The sequence below is a fragment of the Micromys minutus genome, assembly GCF_963924665.1.
Source record: "Micromys minutus genome assembly, chromosome: 5".
NCBI classification, from domain to species: Eukaryota; Metazoa; Chordata; class Mammalia; order Rodentia; family Muridae; genus Micromys; species Micromys minutus.
The window spans coordinates 5,495,785-5,515,020 of record NC_137974.1 but is presented as its reverse complement, the minus strand read 5'-3'; the positions used below and the strand labels follow the sequence as shown (position 1 = coordinate 5,515,020).

Below are 19,236 nucleotides of genomic sequence, written 5' to 3'. Positions count from 1 at the left end.
ATACGTGATTTTCATAAATGACAAAAATAGCAGGCCCAAATAGATGATACTGACTTATTTGATAAAGCAAGGTAATACATGTGACAGATGTACATTTCTTCATTATTTAACACAGTCTGCTATCACCAACACTCAGGACCGTTCAGTGAAGGCGCACCAAGCACTCACCTAGCGCCTACAAAACCCTGGCTTTGATCCACGGGCTCGCCGGGAAAACAAACCAGAAGGAAGGAGAAGAATGGCAGAAGAAAGCCCTTACTTTAATTATTTCTTACAAATAAACCATAAAAGCAGCTTGCAGAGAAGACACACTGTAGTTCCTTAATTAGCCTTTGATTCCAGAACAGGTCAGCGCTGTGTATGCCCTTGTGCTTTTACCTGTACTGAGGATATAAAACTAAAGGCAATTAAGGCATAGTCTTTGGCCTTACTGGGTTGGTTCCTAGGAAAGACTGGGAGCAGATAACTAAATGTAACTTGTATCAGTCAGATAACGGGGGAGGGGAGAGGACAAATACTTAGGAGGTGAAGAAAACTTTATTAGTGATAACTCCCATCTGATCTTCCCAAGTTTACACAGTCTGTGGAGGACAGGGAGCTATCTAGTTAAAAGGAGCAATGCTGACAGCAACATTTAAGTCTAAAACTGAGGTGGGACAACACAGTAGAAAACAAGTTTTCCAATAGGGAAAGAAAACTGTCTCACCTCCTCGGCTGTCTTCAGCACAGACAGACTTTCCACACAGAAGACACAATAGAAGCCAAGACAACGTTAAAGAGCATACAGAAGAAAATGCAGCTGTCTACACTGCCGTAATGAGACCACAAAAACACGTTTGTTCTTTTACATTTCCCTCCATTATTAGAAATTAAATATACTTGATAAGGCTGGGCATAGTGGTGCATACCTTTCTTCTACAGAAGCAGGTGGACTTCCATGAGTTTAAGCCAGCTTGGTCTACTTGGTGAGTGCTAGGAGCCAGAGGTGTATAATAGAGACACTGTCTCAAATTAACACTAAGTAGATAAATGTACTCAGTAAGCCCAGCAATGGCTCTGTAGTCCAGCAGCTGCAGCTCAGTGGTAACGGGCATATGCCTAGGTATGTGCAAGCTCTGGGTTTAGTTCCCAGTACAAAAACAAAAAGCATGGCTCCTAAGTAATGCCACCATGATTGGGTCCTGGCCTACATGTATGTGCGCACATATGAACATAAGATATACTTGAGTATAGTGCGGTACATGCTTATAAACCCAGTATTTAATAGGCTAAGTAAGTCAAGAGGATCATGAGTTTAATGCCCGCCTAAGTGTATGTGGAGCCTTTCAGAAAACAAAACACAAAAGGAAAAACCGTTTAGATGTGTAAAACGTGCATTTTCTTTAAAGTCCTATATCTAATGTCAAAGTATTGCCAGATAGCCATGCAGTCCACGGAACACCAAGAAGCCTACCACACCCCTAAAATCAACACATATGAAGTTTAATGAAACACAGTTTATGCTAAACTGGGCTCCCTGATGGGAAATTAAAGCAGCGATTGTACATCTGTGTCTCTGTTCCTCTCTTGGTGGTTTAACTGACAGGAAGCAGAGAGCAAGATAGGGCATACAAATGTCAACTATTTCCTGTCTTCTCGGCTGCATCTTACTTATAATAGTTCAGTTGCTAGTGTGAAGACACAGTGAAGTATGATATCAGAGACATAAAAATGAAGAAAACAATGAGAGTATTCTGGTATTGAGAGCTAAGACACAAAAGAACAATGTCCAAGTCCTTTGAAGGACTTCTAAGAATGAATACAAAGATCTGATAAAATGCTGTGGCCGGGCTTGGCATAGGACTTCGATCTCAACCCAGGCAACTCAGTAAGACCCCTGCTCCAAATTTTAAAAATACAAAGCACTGGTGCCATTGCTGTAGCGTGCAAAAGGCCCTGGGAGTAAGAGAGGTAGGAAACAAAACAACCCCTCAAGGCTGAGTAAGACAACAGAACACAGGGCCTCAAACTATTATACCTGCTTGAGGAGTTTGCCAGTTTTAAGAGTAACATTTGCTATCCTCCCCAGATTTACATTTCAAAACAAACAGGGGAGGTGGAGGCAGCTGGATCTCTCTGAATTTGAGGCCAGCTGATCTACATAAAGCTTTCTAGGCTAACCAGGGCTATATAGTAAGTATACGTCTTTAAATAAACAAATTAAAGAAACCCAAGTAGTTCAGAAGTAGAGAAAATGGCTTAGTGTATCAGAGAGATAACATGACCACCCCCAAAATGACTCAATAACACTGAACTGATTAATTTGCCACTTTGATCCTTAGGGCTGGTTGGTTGCTCTGTGATAGGTTCTCATACAATCCAAATTGTTTTCCACCTCTCCATGTAACAGAAAGATGACCTTGAACTTCTGATCTCTGATCTCCATCTCCAGACAAGATGCCTCCCATATAGGCTCTCTATCACCTATGCTAAGCTCAGGCTGGCGGGCGTCTTTTATACAGCCTTTTTTTGTCAGTCTCTGATTATTTGTGCCCCAAACCCCCAACAAACTAGCCCCATTTTCTCATATGTCCAAACCTTGGCTCCTGGAATTTATTTATATATCTACCATAAATGGGTGCTCAATTGATCATGCCTGCCAAACAATCTTCATGAATGACCATAACTCATCACGTATGCCTCCTGTGTTCTAAATAAACATGAGGCAAAGTACAGCTATCTTTTCTATTAGTACTGGGCAATTCTTACCTAGCTATAAATATACTCTACATCAACTATAATCTTATCAGCCTTCAGCAAGTGCTATTCCATTCAATGTCCAAAATAATGTTGTTCATATCATATAAGCCCATTGTGGGTGCCCTGTGGTGGTTTTTTTGGGGTTTTTTTTTTGTTGTTATTGTTTTGTTTTTTGTTTTTTTTTTTTTTCCTACATAGAATTTAACATGTACTTACTATTTATTTAGGTTTAAGTAAGGTTCTATGCTCCTAAAGTGCAAAATCTTGTATGATGGCTTGATTTTTACCTAATACTTTCAAATGAAAGGTTACAGCTCATTTCTTCAATGACTATTTGTGTCTTACTATTAATTAATTCTGATTACTATTTCCAATTTAAACCTGAAATATCTGGCTGGAGGTATAGTTTACAAGTACACCATTTACTTAACCCATGTAAGGCTGAGAAGTGTGGGAAGCAGACAGGAGGGGAGAGGGAACGGAGAGAGACTAAGGATGGAAGGGCTAAGGGTACAGCTCAGTGAAGAAGTGATTTCCCTGGAATGTTCAGTGCCCTAGCTTTGGTTCCTATGAATACAAATAAATGATAACATCTGGATAAACTGTCATTATAATTGAGGTGTTCCAGATGCACAAAGTAACCTGCCTTCCAAGATGCTTCTCACGAAATGTGCTCTGACTTCATGCTGAATCCAGACGCAGTAACTTCCTTCAGAGGTTTTAACAGAAGCACTGTGTCTAAATTCAAACCTTCTTAAAATACTTCCTAAATTCAAACTGAAACTTTTTTTTTCTTGTGGTGCTAAGGATTGAAACAGGCCACCTGCACACTAGGCACGTGGTCTACCACAGAGCTATACTCCTGGCCTCAAGTCTATATAGCAACTCAAAGCTCTTCCAATTAAACACAATAAGAGATGCAAACTAATGCATATGCGGCGGAGAATACCAGTGTCTGGCATCACTGTGAGAAGAGGCCTTTGGTCCAGGGAGGACACGTTTTCCCAATGCAAGGGAAGCCAAGACACTGAGGTGGAGAGGGTATTGGGAGCTAGTGCACCTTTGTGAAGACAAGTAGAGGGGGAGGGGGGATGGGAGTGGGGTGGGCAAAGGGGGTAACATTACAAATGTAAATACAGAGACTGTCTAGTAAAAAATTTAAACACACACACACACACACACACACACAGCTAAAACAATGATGAATAATAAAATAATTTCTGGGGGGGGGAAGGAAAGAAAGAAATGTAAACTAAGTGTGAAGGTGCTCACCTGGAATCCCAGGACTAGGACCGCAAAGTTTAGAGGTTGGAGAATTCAAGGCCAGCCTGAGCTAATTAGGAGGATCCTGTCTCAAAAAGAGAAAGAAAGGAAAAACACAGCAAAAGTGGAGGGGGGGAGTGTGGGGGCGTGCGGTGAGGGTGGGGAGAGGGGTATGACTCAAAGGTCAAGAGCACTTTGCCTACTTCAATTCTCAGCGCCCTTGTTAGGTGCCTTACTGGTAACTGGGTCCTTTTATAGGCAAGAAAAACTGGAAAGGTAATGAGAGCTGAATCTACTAGAAGATAATTTAAAGGCATTTTTCACTCACTGCTGAGCAGCACAGAAGATAAACAGCTGTCACTGGCTCCTTGTCTGTGAAAATTACACCAGTACAGCAGCAGCTGCTTCCTTCTCCAGCGTCCCTGTTCTCAGGCAAGGCTTGAGCTAAGCAAGACACAGAACTTGGACCTGATACTTTCACTTTCTTCGAGAAAGGTTGATTTCTTCCTTGGGTGCCCTGATATGCAAAAATATTCCACTGTAAAGCCGTGTTTGGGTAAACTCAATAATTCCGTGGCTATACCGCCATGCACCTATCCAGTCCCCGGTTTCTGAACAGTTAGCTCCTTCCCAACGGTGCAGCATCGCAGTGATGCTCAGAGTCGTCTCAGGCCCACAACGGACCTGGAAACCTTGTCAGCACTTCATAGCTCAAAAGGATGCTCATGATGCAACCAGCTGTCAGTCCCACCTTCTTGGGGCACTGACTTGTGCAGTCTTAGTGCAAGAAGACGGACGGCTGGAGCTAGCTGGCCGTGCACGAGTCAGGGCCACACAGCCAAACCACACCACTGACAGTTTTTAAAACTTTTATTAGTTCATGTGTATAAGTGCTTTGCCTGCATGCATATCTGTGTACCACATACTTGCCTGGTGCCAGCAGAATACAGAAGGAAACGGATCTCTTAGAATTGGAGTTACACAGGGTTGTGAGCTGCCAAGCAGGTGCTGGGACTTATACCCAAGTCCTCTGGAAGGGTACCCAGGCTCTTCCATGCTGAGCCGCCCAGCTCTGACATATTTGAAAGGCAATGTCACTTATGTCTGTGATGAACAATAGGAGCTATTTGTTTTCTTAGGCTGTCTGTTCCTTCAGTCTGTGCAAAGTCTTCACACATCTCAGTAAGAAAAATTAATCCTACAGAGCTCTTGCGTGAAAGAGTACTTCCAAACGAGAGGTATTTTACAGTCATCAACAAGAGGCAGTGAATGTGCCGGCATAGAAAGGAGGTGCTGTAGAAAAATTAGCTTCATTGAGTTGGATGAAATAGGCAAATCACTGCAGAAACTGATTTGGCTTTACATACAGTTCAAGGGAGTAAAAGTATAAGAAAAAGATCATCACAAGAGTGAAAACAGTCAAATGTTAGGGGAAACATACAGGTAATAGCCACACTCTCCTTGCTAACCTAGGATAATGTGAATGGGCAAACACTGACATTACATTACCAAGAATGCTAATGAACACTAAAAGTACCTCCTTTACAGTTTTATTATAAAATGTTACGTTTTGACTACACAGGATCATGTAGTTTCTAACCCCAGAAAATAACTACCTTTTACATTTAGATTTGTAAAAACTGTACCATCCAGCCTTACCTGAATACAGTGATTAGTCTTTGACTAAGCATCTAGACCATAGATGATGTATCATATAAAGCTATCTTGCTATCTTAAAAGTTTCTAATTTACATAAGATTATATATCCCGAGAAAACACAAAGTAAAAAAAAAAAATAATAATGTTTGTTTGTTTGGGACATTCTGTATTCTGTGTAGTTCTGACTCTTCTAAAACTTGACATGCATTGCATCTGCCCCCTGCCCCATGCCCCAAATTTAACCAAGCACTATGGCCCATGTTGGTAACTTAGGAGGGAGAACAGCAGGAAGGTCAGGGGTTCAAGGTTATCCCATTCTCTGATACACAGAAAAGTTCAAGGCCAATCTGACACCAGTGTGGGCACCTATTTGTTGGGCCATAAATGAGGCCCTTGAACACTCTTCAGTCAATAATTCTACATTGTAAGTCTATGAGTCAATTTGAATTTCCCTTCCATCTTATTAAGAGGGTAACTGTATACACAGTCTCCCGGGCATCCCTGGAAGCTCTCTTTCTGCCCGTATCCATAAGTCCTAAAGAGAACGTGACAGCCAAGCATGGTAGCACATGCCTATAGTCCCAACACTGGAAAGCTGCGGCCGACTAGATAGAATTCGAGACAGGCAGCATAGACCCTATCTCAAAACAAGCATGAGAAAACAAAACCAGATGGACACGACCAATGGTTTTATTCCAAACACAGCAACTGCTCGATTTTAAGAAATCAAATTATTCTGCTTAGTATATATGCTCTTAGCTCACTTACTTGTGTCCTCAACCAACTAGCTAGAACCCACTCTGGTCAGCAGTAAATGACAACAAACTCATTCTGTGCTCAAAGTTCACTTTTACCCAAATGTTAGCTTCACGGATGTTTCAGAAGTAAAACATTGCAGCATAGTGAATGTATACCTGCCAGGAAATGTAACAGTTTAAGTAATGACAAGTAATTTAGGAAAGGAGAGCCACCTCCTCCTAACAACAACAACAACAAAAAATCAACTGTTAACACTAGCAATGAGGGAGACCAGCATTCTTCTGTTCTTACCCAAAACTGAAACAGCACCGAACTCCCTCGGAAGCAGTTTCTTTTCTAAAGTGGATATTCCAAGCAAGTTCCTGTACCCCACAAGGCTTCATTTCCCTCAAGCCCTCAGTGAATCAATCCAGACCACCTTCCTCTTCACTGAAAATGCGCTTTTCCCATTGGTTCAGCCTCTAGTTAGGTTTTAAGCCTCTCTTTGTTTTTCAAAATAAAATATTTTGCATAATTCATTAACTCTTTTTTTTTAAAGGCATAGACGGGCCTGTGAGACTAAATTGACCCAAGATTTCAGCCTCGATTAAAATACTGTAACAAAGCCATTGTTCCCGGGTTGTTTCTATTTTTTTCAGCATCGGAATCTCATGAGCAGTAGAGGTTACTGACCAGTCACTTCTCAGCCGGCCCTTTAAAGACAATTAAGTGTATTTTAATTAGAACTTGATCTAGTTTGCTTTGCAGGGGTGGGGAGGGAAGTTTCTCCTTTTCTGAAGTTAGGAGAGGAAAATATCCAGCCCAGAAATAAATAGGAGTTTTCAGCATTTGAATAATTCGTTGCCTGCAGTTCTGAAGAGCAGTTAGACATGTGACTCACTGCACATATTTTATCAGAGTTAAAGAATACATTCAACGGTGCTCTGCCACAGGTAAGAACCACGTCTGTTTATCGACTCCAAAACGGCCAGAAGCAAACACACAAAGTCACAAGTTACCTTTAAGCTTTGTCTTCAGGTTCCGTCCTCTGGGCTTGAAGCTAAGAAGCAATCCGACAAGTTCTGTGCTGTTAAAATGGCTCCGGTAGATTGGGGAAGTCGGTGTCTGCTTCAGCTATGAGTCACACATGAGACTAAGTGTTTCTAAGGGAGGCACGCCCATGTTGCTGTGGACCCAATTATTCTGCTAGGTCAAACATGCAAATGCACAGGTAAAAATGAGGGCGAGGCATCGGACAGGAGGGGGTCAGAGCCAAGAAAAAGCTACCAAGTTTGAATGGCTACCAGCACATGCTAATTGCCATCTTTTAAAATTAACAGTATAAAATAGAGTGACAAGCTACAAGAAAGTAAAATTAACATGTCAAATAAATATGGCTGTAAAAAGAAAAAGTGAGAGGGGATGAAAGGAGAGAGCGAACTGTGTCTCTCGCCACAGAGACTGACAGGTGCGTCCAACCTGGCTACTCATTAACCCTTATAGGAAGGGATATATGGCTATGTAATCTGGAAAAGCCAGCAAACTGTTACCAGACGCAGACTTACAGGTTCTCTGAACAGATAAAATTCACTAGAAAATCCAAAGTTCAGAGGAAAAATAAGTGTCAATTAACACGGCTTTTAAAAATTCATGTTAGACAGTCCAACACAGCAAAACAATCTTAGGTAGAGCCGAAAGGTTGGTAGGTACTTTTTACAAGCTACCAATGCAATCACGGTTCCTAACTATCATTTCCCAGACAGCCGCAGCTTCACTTGTGGGGTAAAACTTTCCTCGTGCCTTAATGCCTCCCAAATACTGCTCCCTTCTCCAGCACTGCTGCCCTGTACCCAGGCTAATCCAATGGGAAACTACTACAGCACTGCCTCCCAGTCACCATCTGAGCCACCGAGACATCACTACAGCTTACCCTGGCCCCTCGGTGAGCATACTGCATTTGAAAAGACTAGCTCATCAAGATGGCCGGCCTACTTACTCTATTTCACTGAAGTTCCTTTTACTAATAATCATCTTTAGGACTCAATGAACTAACTTTCCACTCCACAAAAGAAGACTAAGTTAATCTGACTACCAAATATCTGAATGAATATTCAGAGTCCATGCACTTAGGAACAGTCAACAGTGGGACGTCCCCGGTCCGCTGGAAAGACCGCCGGCACATTGTCCAGAGCTGAGATAGTCTGCGTAATAGCCATGTGAACCTAATCTGACTCTCATAAGCCGATTGGAAAAGGTAAAAGTAAGCGGATGATACAAAACCACATGGGGCTGGAGAGACGGCTCAGTGGTTAAGAGAACCAGCTGCCCTTACAGAGGATCTGAGTTCAATCCCAAGCACCCACATGACAGCTCGCAACTGTCTGTAACTCCAGCCCCAGAGTCTGACACCTTCTTCTGAACTCCTCAGGTACTGCATATGTATGGTAAACAGACATACATCCAGGAAAACCCATACATATGAAATAAAAATAAAGACAAGCACATGGCAACACTGAGTTTTAACTTGACAACCACAGCTTGGGAAGGAGTCTGGGGAGACGGCTCAGTCCCTAAAGCACTCACCTCACAAACATGGGGGCGTGAGTGTGCTACCCGTCACCCAGGTGACAGCTTGGACCTTGGGTTGGGATGGAGCCCCACAGTCAAGTAAGTGCTTGCCTAGTATGAGAAATGCCCTGGAGTTCGGTCCCTGGTAAAGCAAACGAGGACAGACAACCTCTGGAACTCACTGGCCAGCCAGCCTAGCCAAATCTACCCTATCTCAAAAACAAGGTGGGTAGCTCCTGAGGAATGACACCCTGTATAGACTTTTGTCCACATGCAGGCAAGCACACACAGAAACACACGAAGTGCTGGGAGCAGAGCTCAGGGGCACATGCCCATCATCCCAGCTCCTCGGGCCGAGGCGGGGGAACGCGGGGCCCAGTCCAGCCCAGGCTACACGGCAAGTTCAAGAACAGCCCTAATTACACAGCAAAGCCCTTTCTTTAAACAAATAAACAAAAACAGGATTGAGGGTACGGTTCAGTGGTGCAATGTTCTGTGTTCAATCCACAACACTGAAAAAACAAAAAGTCCTTAGAGCTAAGGGTACTCCTCTAGGACAGCAAATCATATTGCAAGCATGTGTGAAATGTGGGGTTACACACACACACACACACACTCACTCACTCACACCCCACACCCCTGCTATCATCTTCTGCCCAGGCACATGAAGCCAAGCAACCATGAAATGAATCTAAACATGGTGACCCAATTACCCTGTCATTAAATTAATTAATTAATTAAAGACATACATACATACAACACCATTTATCACGGTAGTCAAGGCTTTTGACGTTTGACTTCAGTGTCTCTTCTTTTCCCAGTCCCAACCCCCACTGCATTTCTCTACCCACATGTTTCCTTCTTTCTCTCCCATATACACACACCAAACAGGCTCATAAGCTTACGAGCCCACATGCACACATACAGAGTCCAGACTTACTGAAACCTTCTGGAATTTGGAATTGTTCTTCCCCACTTCTATTTGCCCTCCTTACCACCGTGTTTCCTGGGATTGACCGCCTCATCCCAAACACCCAGGCCATCTACTGAACATCCGCTCAACTCTCTGGTCAAGTGTCTCCTCTGCATCAATTCCCTAAACAGACCTTTTTACAATTATCGAAAATACTTATCATCATAAACCTGACTACCTTACAAGTCCTTTATCTAGGCTGGTGCCTTTCCAATTCTTTTGATCACTGGGATTTTTATGAGAGCCTTCGGGGAAATACATCTAAGGCTGTTGTTTCAGTAAAACCTCAAACACTGATCCATTCTTGTCCTATCATAAAAATAAAAACAAAAAAGATGCCAGGTGTAGTGGTGCATAGCAATAATCCTCACATCCAGCAAGACAAAGGTAGGACTGCCAAGTCTGAAGCCAACCTAGTACACAGTGAGGCTAACCAGGGTTCAGAGACCCTGTCTTAAGTTTGAAAAGGAGGGTCTATACATAGAAACTGCTCTCTCCATGTTACAGACTCAAGGCCAACCACTGACTGCAGGTACCTTTAATCATTCTCACCCGTTAAAAATGTGCCCAGAGCACTGAGTGTCAGACACTGTGCTAGCCCTTTGTCACATGCACAGTCACCGAAAGAGACCACAGCTGTAAGGTGGTCTTCAGCACCCATCTGGAAATGATCTTGGAAAACAATAACTATGTAATAATAACAACAGTAAGTATTGTAAATTTAACCAGATGTACTTTTTCCCTCCTTGAGCAAATCCGGATACCTGGCTACTGATTTAGCAAATGCCTTATTCTCCGTATATATCCATAAGTGAGCCAGAAAGTGTACTTTCAGCTGGCTACATCAGCTTTCCAGCCCTCCAGCACAACACACTGGGTACCTGTTAAAGACCGAGAGATCACAGAACTAGCAGCAAAGGGCTGTTATTAACGCCAGCTACTACACAAGACATGACCAGTTACACAAACTCCTATTTGGTTACAAATACATTTGTACAAGAATAAATACACACATGTACACACGTATGCACCACACACACCTTAAGCAAATATCTTTCCTCTTAGCCTTTCATTGTGTATAAGATTTACTGACTTTGTATCAGTACTGAAGTAGTGTTAGTTTTCTGTCGTAATTTAAGTTATAGAATATCAGACAGGTAAAAACAAGTAATACTTCTGAGGATCATTAGCATATGTTCCAGGTACATGTGCATGACATGGAGCCACGGATAATATAATAAACTCTTGGGACACTCCATCATTTAGGGATGGGGGAAATGACAAAGAGCTTCCAAGGGAGGAGGAGAAGGAAGACAGAGACACAGAGGAGGCAAACAAGACCTCCCCTTCCAGCATGGAGTCTGACAGAAAGTGCTGAGTGAGCACCAAATGCTGATCTCGGACCAAAGCAGATGAGGTCTGAAGAAAAATGACTTGTTTCAGCCATATGAAGGTCACTATTAATTTTTTTTAATGGGGTTGAACATGGAGAGATGGCTCAGAAAACCTGTTTTTCTTAAAAGAACCAGGATGTTTCCCAGCACCAACATAGCAGCTCACAGCCATCTGTAACTCCAGTTCCAAGAGATGTGCGCACATGGGATTCACACGTATGTGCAGGTCAAAGAAAAGAAAAAGTGGAAGAGAAAGACCCTCATATGCAAATAAATAAAGTAGGTGTGCTTTTTAAAGAAAGGTTGTATGTGTAATAGTCTATTATATAAATGATTTTCCCAGATTGAAATATTTCTTTAAGAGAAAAGAGAGCTCATAAAACTCCCAAAAATCTCAAAGAGCACAGGTAGCCCACAGAAATGAGAAGTTCCGAGTCCAGCTACATGGAGTCATGTAATCTGCTGGGAAGGAGGGATCCTGTCATGGTATAGGGCTGCACCGGGTCTCCGGTGATGTAGCTTTTCTAAGTCCTGACTCGTCCCTGAGGGTGGGTGCTGCCTGTGATTCAGCTGCTGGAGACTCACCCGAGCTCCTGTAACCTCAGTACGCTGATTGGTTCACTGCGCTGGACGTGGATGACACAGTTTCTTTGTTCTATCTCTGCCCTCTCTAGCCAGGAAAAGTCACACGACATTCCAAGGAGAGACAGCCCGATTAGAGACACTTCAGACAGAAGTGAGGGGACAGTGAAGATGATGGTTTGGGGGCTGGAAAGATGGCTCCGTGGGTAAGAGCATTTGCAGCTCTTGCAGAGGACCCAGATTTGAGTCCCAGCACCCACGTGCTGGCTCACAACTACCCAAACTCTAGTTCCAGGGGACCAGGCTCCCTCTTCTGACCTCTGTAGGTAGCAGGCCCATCAGTGGTGCACTCACACACGGAAGCAAAACTTCTGTACACAAAATAGAGTTAATTCATGTTTTTAAAGATGGCTTTTTTTTTGTTGTTGATTATGATCATGTGAAGGTTTTTCTACTTAGAGAGTTGAGAGGGGTGTGAAAGGGGTGCTGTTTAACAAAACCGCTCGTCTACTGTCAAAAATACTCTACTGTGCATCCGACAACTTTACACTATCCCCGTGCCGAGCCTCACAAGTGCTATCAGCCTTTACTTTCCTCATGTATGTGTCTGCATGTGAGCACTCAGATACCCTATGTACAATGTCATTCTCTTCTTCCAGTGTATGAGCGCAGATCAAGCTGAAGCTGTGAGACCAGGGGCATGAGCCTTTGCACGCCGAGTCTTCTCTCCGGGCCCTCCATCTCTATTTTTTTGAGACAGAGTCTCCCACTAAACCTGAAGATAATCAATTCAGCTAGGCTTGCTGGCAAATGAGCTTCTGAGATCTGTCTCCTTTCCCCCCACTTCCTTTGAAGACTGGGCTTACAAGCCCGCCATGCCCAGGTTTGTATGTGGGTTCTGGGGACCCACACACAGGTCCTCATGCTTCCACAGCAGGTGCTTTACCAAGCAGGCCTCGTCCCTGGGGCATTCTGTTTTCTCCGTGGGTTTTCGCAGTCCTAAGAATTGAGCCCAGGATCTTGCACGTGCTAAGAGCGCAATCTACCTGTGAGCTAAATCCCAGCCCCATTTCCTGTTCTTGTTAAATACTGGAATTGCATGGAGATCTGGGGACTTTTGAAACTTGTTTCAGTTCTGACTTTTGATTCTATGCCCTTTCTAAATCCTCAGGTTGCTGTTTGCAGAACAAAGTCCTATTAAGGACACACATAAAAAAGTCTCAGGGCATACAAGATGGCTTAGCAGATAAAGGCTCCTGTCAAGCCTGATGACCCAAGTTCAGTGCCTGGGTCCCACAAGGTATAAGGAAAAAGCAGCTCCTACACATTGTCCTGCTAGGCACACAGAATGCCACTGAGACACACTTGTGAGTGACATAAACACACATCTGAGCACTCTGCTTCTTTTATATTCACTTATGGTGTGTGCATGTGTGTGTGCAGATTTTAACTCAGATCCTCACGAATGCACAGCAACTGTTTCTAACCACTGAGCCATCTTCCTAGTCCTTTCTTCACCACATTTTTGATAATTGGCAGGAAGCTATTCATAAAATTCCCAGTCAGCAATGTGAATTTTATAAAATCCTCAAAAATGCAATTATGCAGATTATACTTTACTAATAAATGTTTTTCATCATTTGTTGGATTTGTTTTATTTTTAAGAGTGTTTGCCTGTCTGTGTACCACCTGTGTACCTGGTGTCCACGGAGGTCAGAAGAGGGTGTTGGAACCCCTGTCTAAATTTGTATTCTTAGCTCATCGGTAGCGAACTTGTCCAGCATGTGTGAGGACTGTCAGTGTTACAAAACAAATTAGCATTAAAATGAAAAACTAGTTGGTCTAGAGATATTTTTATGGCAAGGTATTTAAGGAAACAGGCTTTCTCTTTTAAAAGGAAACATTTTCACACCAAACCGTGCTTATTTCTCCTTAAATTTGTTGTTTCTTTTTCTCACTAGGGTCTGCTAAGCTGGAGCTCACTATGTAAACCAGGTGAGCCTTATACTCTTGCAGCACGCGCTGCACCAACAGGAGAGCACTAGGGCTGTGGGTAACCTGCTTGGCAAATCTGTTTTTAAAAATAAACGCAAGACCTACCTATCTTAATTAAATTTACAAAAGTGTTGGAGAAGTCAGACCTCATATTTTAAGTGATTTCAACTACTGCTACTTTTGTTTGGTATTTACTGTCTATGAAACAAAGATTCTGTGTAGAGGAGGTTAAGGAAAGGTGGTATTTGTGACCTTAATTCTCATACAGATGCACTTTATGCTAATTAACAATCGAAGTTTATTTTTGTTTACGCCTCAATCCCAGCAGCCTTGGGTCCTTAAGACCACAACCCAGCAAAATGAAAATAATTGCCCACAACTGTTGTCTTTGTTCCTTAAAGATAAACAGAAAATTAGACAGGAAATGTATTACAAAGATCGGCAAGGGAGCAGTAAGGGATCTACTCACATCTCAGGCTGCCTTAAGGGAAGGTGGGTCAGGAGAGCCCATGGAACAAGCCTTAAGACATGGTTCAGATGCCCAGCACAAACGTCAGAGACGGGGCCTCACAAGGAAGAGACGGGAGAATCCCAGGGCTCACCGTGCCTAGGGGTAATAAGAAGAAGGGGTAGAGCACCTGAGTCCTCCGGCCTCTACACCCGAGAGCACAGGGGCACACACAGAAAATTAACTCATTCAGAACATGAAGAAAGAATTAAGAAACCAACACTAACCATTTGCCCAGTAGACTAATGGTTAAGGACACTGACTTCTGAGTGGATGACTACAGAGTGAGTCTCAACTCTACTTAACTAGGTGTTCAATCTAGGCCTCTGTATGTAAGCTCTGAGCCTCTGGGTTAACTTCTCTAAAAGGTACAGAGATCATCCCTATTTCACAAGTCATTCATTTAAGTTCCTTATAATGGTGCCACAGCACACACATTCTCAAATACTTAACAAAAACAGAGGATGAAACGTTAGTACATAATCCAACCTCAGCAACAAAAAGGAATTATCATTATATGACTTAGATGATGCTAGAAGCATATTACTGAAAGAGCCTAGTATTAAAAGGCTATGTACAGTATGATTCCATTTATATGGCATTTCTTGAAGAAAAATTATACTGACTTTAAAGACCAGGTCAATCAATCTTTGCTGGTGGTATGGACTAAGCAACCACACAGAGCATGAGAAGCCACCATGCAGTCTGAGTACATGGGTTTAACCTATCCTGATCAGACATTATCTGAAAGTAATAAAGAAGATACTACTATAATTGACAAAAACTAATCCATGCTCATTTCTAACATATATGCCTATCAGTATCTGATTCTCAATTCAAGAATACTGTGTATTAAGAAATTTCTCATAAATTCTATGACCTATTAAATCGATTTCCACTGAAAACAAAAGAGGTGCCAGGTATGGTAATGTACACTTTAATCCTCAACAGAGGCAGGCCTATTTGTGAGTCCCAGCCTGGTATACCCAGTAAGTTCCAGACCTACCCAGTGAGACCGTATCTCAAAAGTAAACAAATAAACCAACCAACAAAACCAACAACCTAAAGAGGGCTACCAACATAGCTTAGTGGTAGAGCCCTTGGCCAAAATGGGAGGCCCCAAGTTTGATCTTCAAATTTCAAACCAACTAACAAATTATCTGTGGCTGGAGAGATAGTTAAGAACTATCTCTCTGCACTTCTGGAGGACCCAGGTTCGATTCCCACATGCTCACAACTCCAGGGGATCCAGACATACATGCAGGCAAAATCTTGACTTCAGTCTACCCTATTGCAACCTCTTCTTAGTCACCTATAATCTAGATTTTCTAAACAGGCTTTGCCACCCCACCGTCTTTAACCACTGCCACTCCTGTGAGATCTTCTCTCCTCTGTGCCACTAAATTTTCACTACCCTTTTCTCATGCTCCCACAGCACTGTGTGGAGGACCTAAGAGCTGCACGGACCATGCGCACATTCGTTCATACACTTGCACACCATAGCACGCAAAGGACTAGAGGACTCTCTGTGAGTGCTTATCAAAGAAGGCCCCACTGCTGCCCAGGGCAGTCTCCAGCTCAGTATTTAGTGAGGTTCTTGAACTCTTCACTCTCTTGTCCCTGCCTCTCAAGTATTGCAATTAGACCCCAAATGTAGTAGTTTTCCTCCAGAGCTCTTGCTGCCTACTTTGCTGAAACACCTGAGGAGCACAGCATTTTACATCAATTGTGTTCGTGCCTTGCTGGTTACTTCTTTTAGTCTAATGGCATTTCTACATTAAAATAGTTGCTTGATACATATTAGCTAAATGATTCATAAGCTAGATATTGTCTCAACAAATTTCTTTCCTTCCATATAATACACACTATTCTCAGGTAATTTCTGTCTAAGTTGAAATTAATACACAGGACAGGTTACCCCAAAGTGGCCATTTTATTATTTTTTGTCCTCATAGCCCTTTCAATCCTAAACTGACACAGCCCCCACAAACTGAGAAGCAGGTAAAAGTTTCAGGCAAAGAAATATTTGGCCTGAGGAGATAGTTCAGGGAGTAAAATACTCATGGCACAGGGAACTCAGTTCAGATTCCCAACATCCACAGAAAAGGCTGGGTACCACAGCACACAGCTGGAACCCGAGAACCGGGGTGTGGGAGGGAGAGAAAGGGAACTCCCGGAGGCTCACAGGACAGTTGGAGCTCTGGTGCTTAGCTTTAACTGTCAAAACTATGGAGAATCACCAGAAGCAGATCTCTGGAATGTCTTTAAGAGGTCTTCTTAGAATAATACAGAGATGAGGAAACGCAGCCACTGTGGATGGGTGGCTCCTGTCCCTAAGCAGAGGACTCTGAATTGTACTGAACAGAGACAGCTCAGCAGAAGCAGACAAACATGATTTTACAGTTCTCTATCTGTAACTGTGGCTCCAATGCAATCAGCTGCCTCAGGTTCCTGCTGCCTTAACTTCCTGACGATGAAGACCTGTGGTGTGGTTTGGATGAGAATTTTTTCCATAGGCTCATGTATTTGAACACGTGTCCCCATTTGCAGTGCTGTTTGGGGAGGCCTAGGCCTCATTGGGAGAGAGTGTATCACTAGAAGTGGGCCTTACGAGTTTAAAGAGTCATGCTATTTCGTGTTTGCTCTCTCTGCTCCATGGAAAGGACGCAAGGTCTCAGTATTCCCCCAGCCACGTCTGGGTCAGCTGCCGAGTCTCTGCTCTGCCACCATGGACTCATCCCTCTGGACCTGTAAGCCAAAATAAACTCTCTCTTCCTTATGTTGCTTTGGTATGTGGCACAATAGAAATGTACTCACACAGACGGGAACCTGAGACTGTGAACTAAATGAAACTTTTTTCAGTAAGGTGCTTCTATCTGGGTATTTTACCACAGCAGCAGGAAACAAAACTAGGACAATAGCCAAAGTGGCAATTCCAGGTTCAGTGAGAGACTTGAAACTCCCATGATCAGCATGGCACCCTAACCTAAGGGTACAACAGTGGTTCATATATCTTAGCGGTAACCAACAGCTCTCTAACTGGTCAAGGCCTGCTTAACAAGAAGGAAATCATGCTTGGTCCAGGAAACCTAGCCAACTACCCAGAGCTAGTAAGGTCATGAATCTTGGAGAACCTACAACCACCACACTAGTAAGCTAGTCTAACTCTTAACTGCATTCTATAGAAAACCACAACCAATCAAAATGCAAAGAACAAGTACTCCTATACTACCAACGGACACACACTGACTTACAGCACAATTCCTGAACCTAAGGCTCAGGAAACATGGAGGAATGGGGACAGAAATATTATTGTAAGAGTCAGGAAAATAAGGGCAGGTTTCTATAAGGGTGTGTCTCCTAGAGATGTCAAGAAAGCTATACCCAAGACGTCTCAACAGCACTGCTCACATAAACAAGACACCACTGGTAGTCATGGACGGGGAAATTTTCACAGGGTGCCAGACCTAGACAGACAGACAACTAAGGAATACTGAGAGTGGGTGAAACAGTTTTCCCTAGAGAAGAGCCTCCCAACTGGCTATCCAGTTGGTTACCACGTCATCAGCCCTGAAACCACATATATACAAGTACATGGACTGAGCAGATGTACTTATATATTTAGGAAAAACAAAGAGAGAAGGGGAAGAGTGCACACAATTAAAAGAAGCCATAAATTTTAGAGAGAGAAGCAGTACAGGAAGAGGCTCGGGGAGGAAAAGGAAAGGGGAAATGATGTAATTATTGACCTCTTGCCTCCACAGGAGCAGACATGCAGCGCTCACTTGCTTACAAATATGCATACACCACACACACAACAACATAGGAATATTCATATAGGATACTTAACCTAGGCTTCACTCATGCTTTGTAATGCTGTCTACATGAATTATGAAGCCCTCCTTGAAGTCTTTCTGCTGTAACAAAGGGACATTAGCTGTAGCTAAACTGCACTGCTCTTTGTCCATACATAAGTAAAACCTAAAAGCAGCCAAGCACAGGCGCCTGCAATCCAGCACTATAGAGGTAGAAAGACTGCAAATCTGAAGCCACCTGGGCTACATGGAGGTAGCCTATCAATCTATTTTAAAGGTGTTTTACATGTAATTATTTTACATGGAGGTAGCCTATCTTAATCTATTTTGAAGGTGTTTTAGATATAATTATTTTTGCAAAATATACATTGGGAATATGCCAAGTCTTCCCTAATCTAGTACACTATAGTCTATAAATTCATCCTTTTCTCCAAATTCTTATATATTATCTTTTTTGTAAACTGTACATTATGTGGGATCTAAACAGATACCTCCTCCCCCATTTTGCAGATAATAGAGCAACAACTGTGGAAGGCTATAAAGTTAGAGAGTTCAGTACTAAAAGAACAGAGAGAAAGCTGGTTTCTTATTGTTCCCCATGGAAAGTTCCATGAGACATATAGTGAGTGGCCTGGGCCCAGAGGAAGCACAGGAACAGGGTGGCAGGACTCCTCTGGGAAGCCAACTACAAATTCAAATACTGTGGTGGTTTGATAGGAATGGCTCCCATAGGCTCATAGAGTTGAATGCATGGTCACCAAAAAGTGGTACTATTTAGAGGTGTGGCCTTACTGGGGGAAGTGTGTCACTGCAGGTGGGCTTTGGGTTTTCAAAAGTTCAAGCCAGGATCAGTGTCTGTCTGTCTGTCTGTCTGTCTGTCTCTGTCCCTCTGTCTCTCTCCTGCTGTCTGTGGATCCAGATGGAGAACTCTCAGCTACCTCTCCAGCACCATGTCTGCCTGCATGCAGCATACCTGCATGTCTCCTGCCATGACAATAGACT

At 43.0% G+C, this 19,236-nt stretch overlaps 1 protein-coding gene across 3 annotated transcripts in view; it reads right to left on the bottom strand.

Annotated features, from left to right (window-relative positions):
- Positions 1-19,236, bottom strand: part of ELF1 (E74 like ETS transcription factor 1) — a 90,277-nt gene that overhangs the window by 52,033 nt on the left and 19,008 nt on the right. The window contains exon 1 of one of the 3 annotated variants that reach the window (XM_080916808.1): positions 14,381-14,442. The exons of the other annotated variants lie outside the window; for them this stretch is intronic. The gene's annotated coding sequence lies outside the window, so the exon portion shown is untranslated. Of the gene's footprint in view, positions 1-14,380; positions 14,443-19,236 lie in introns of those variants that run through there. 3 annotated transcript variants of the gene reach the window in all.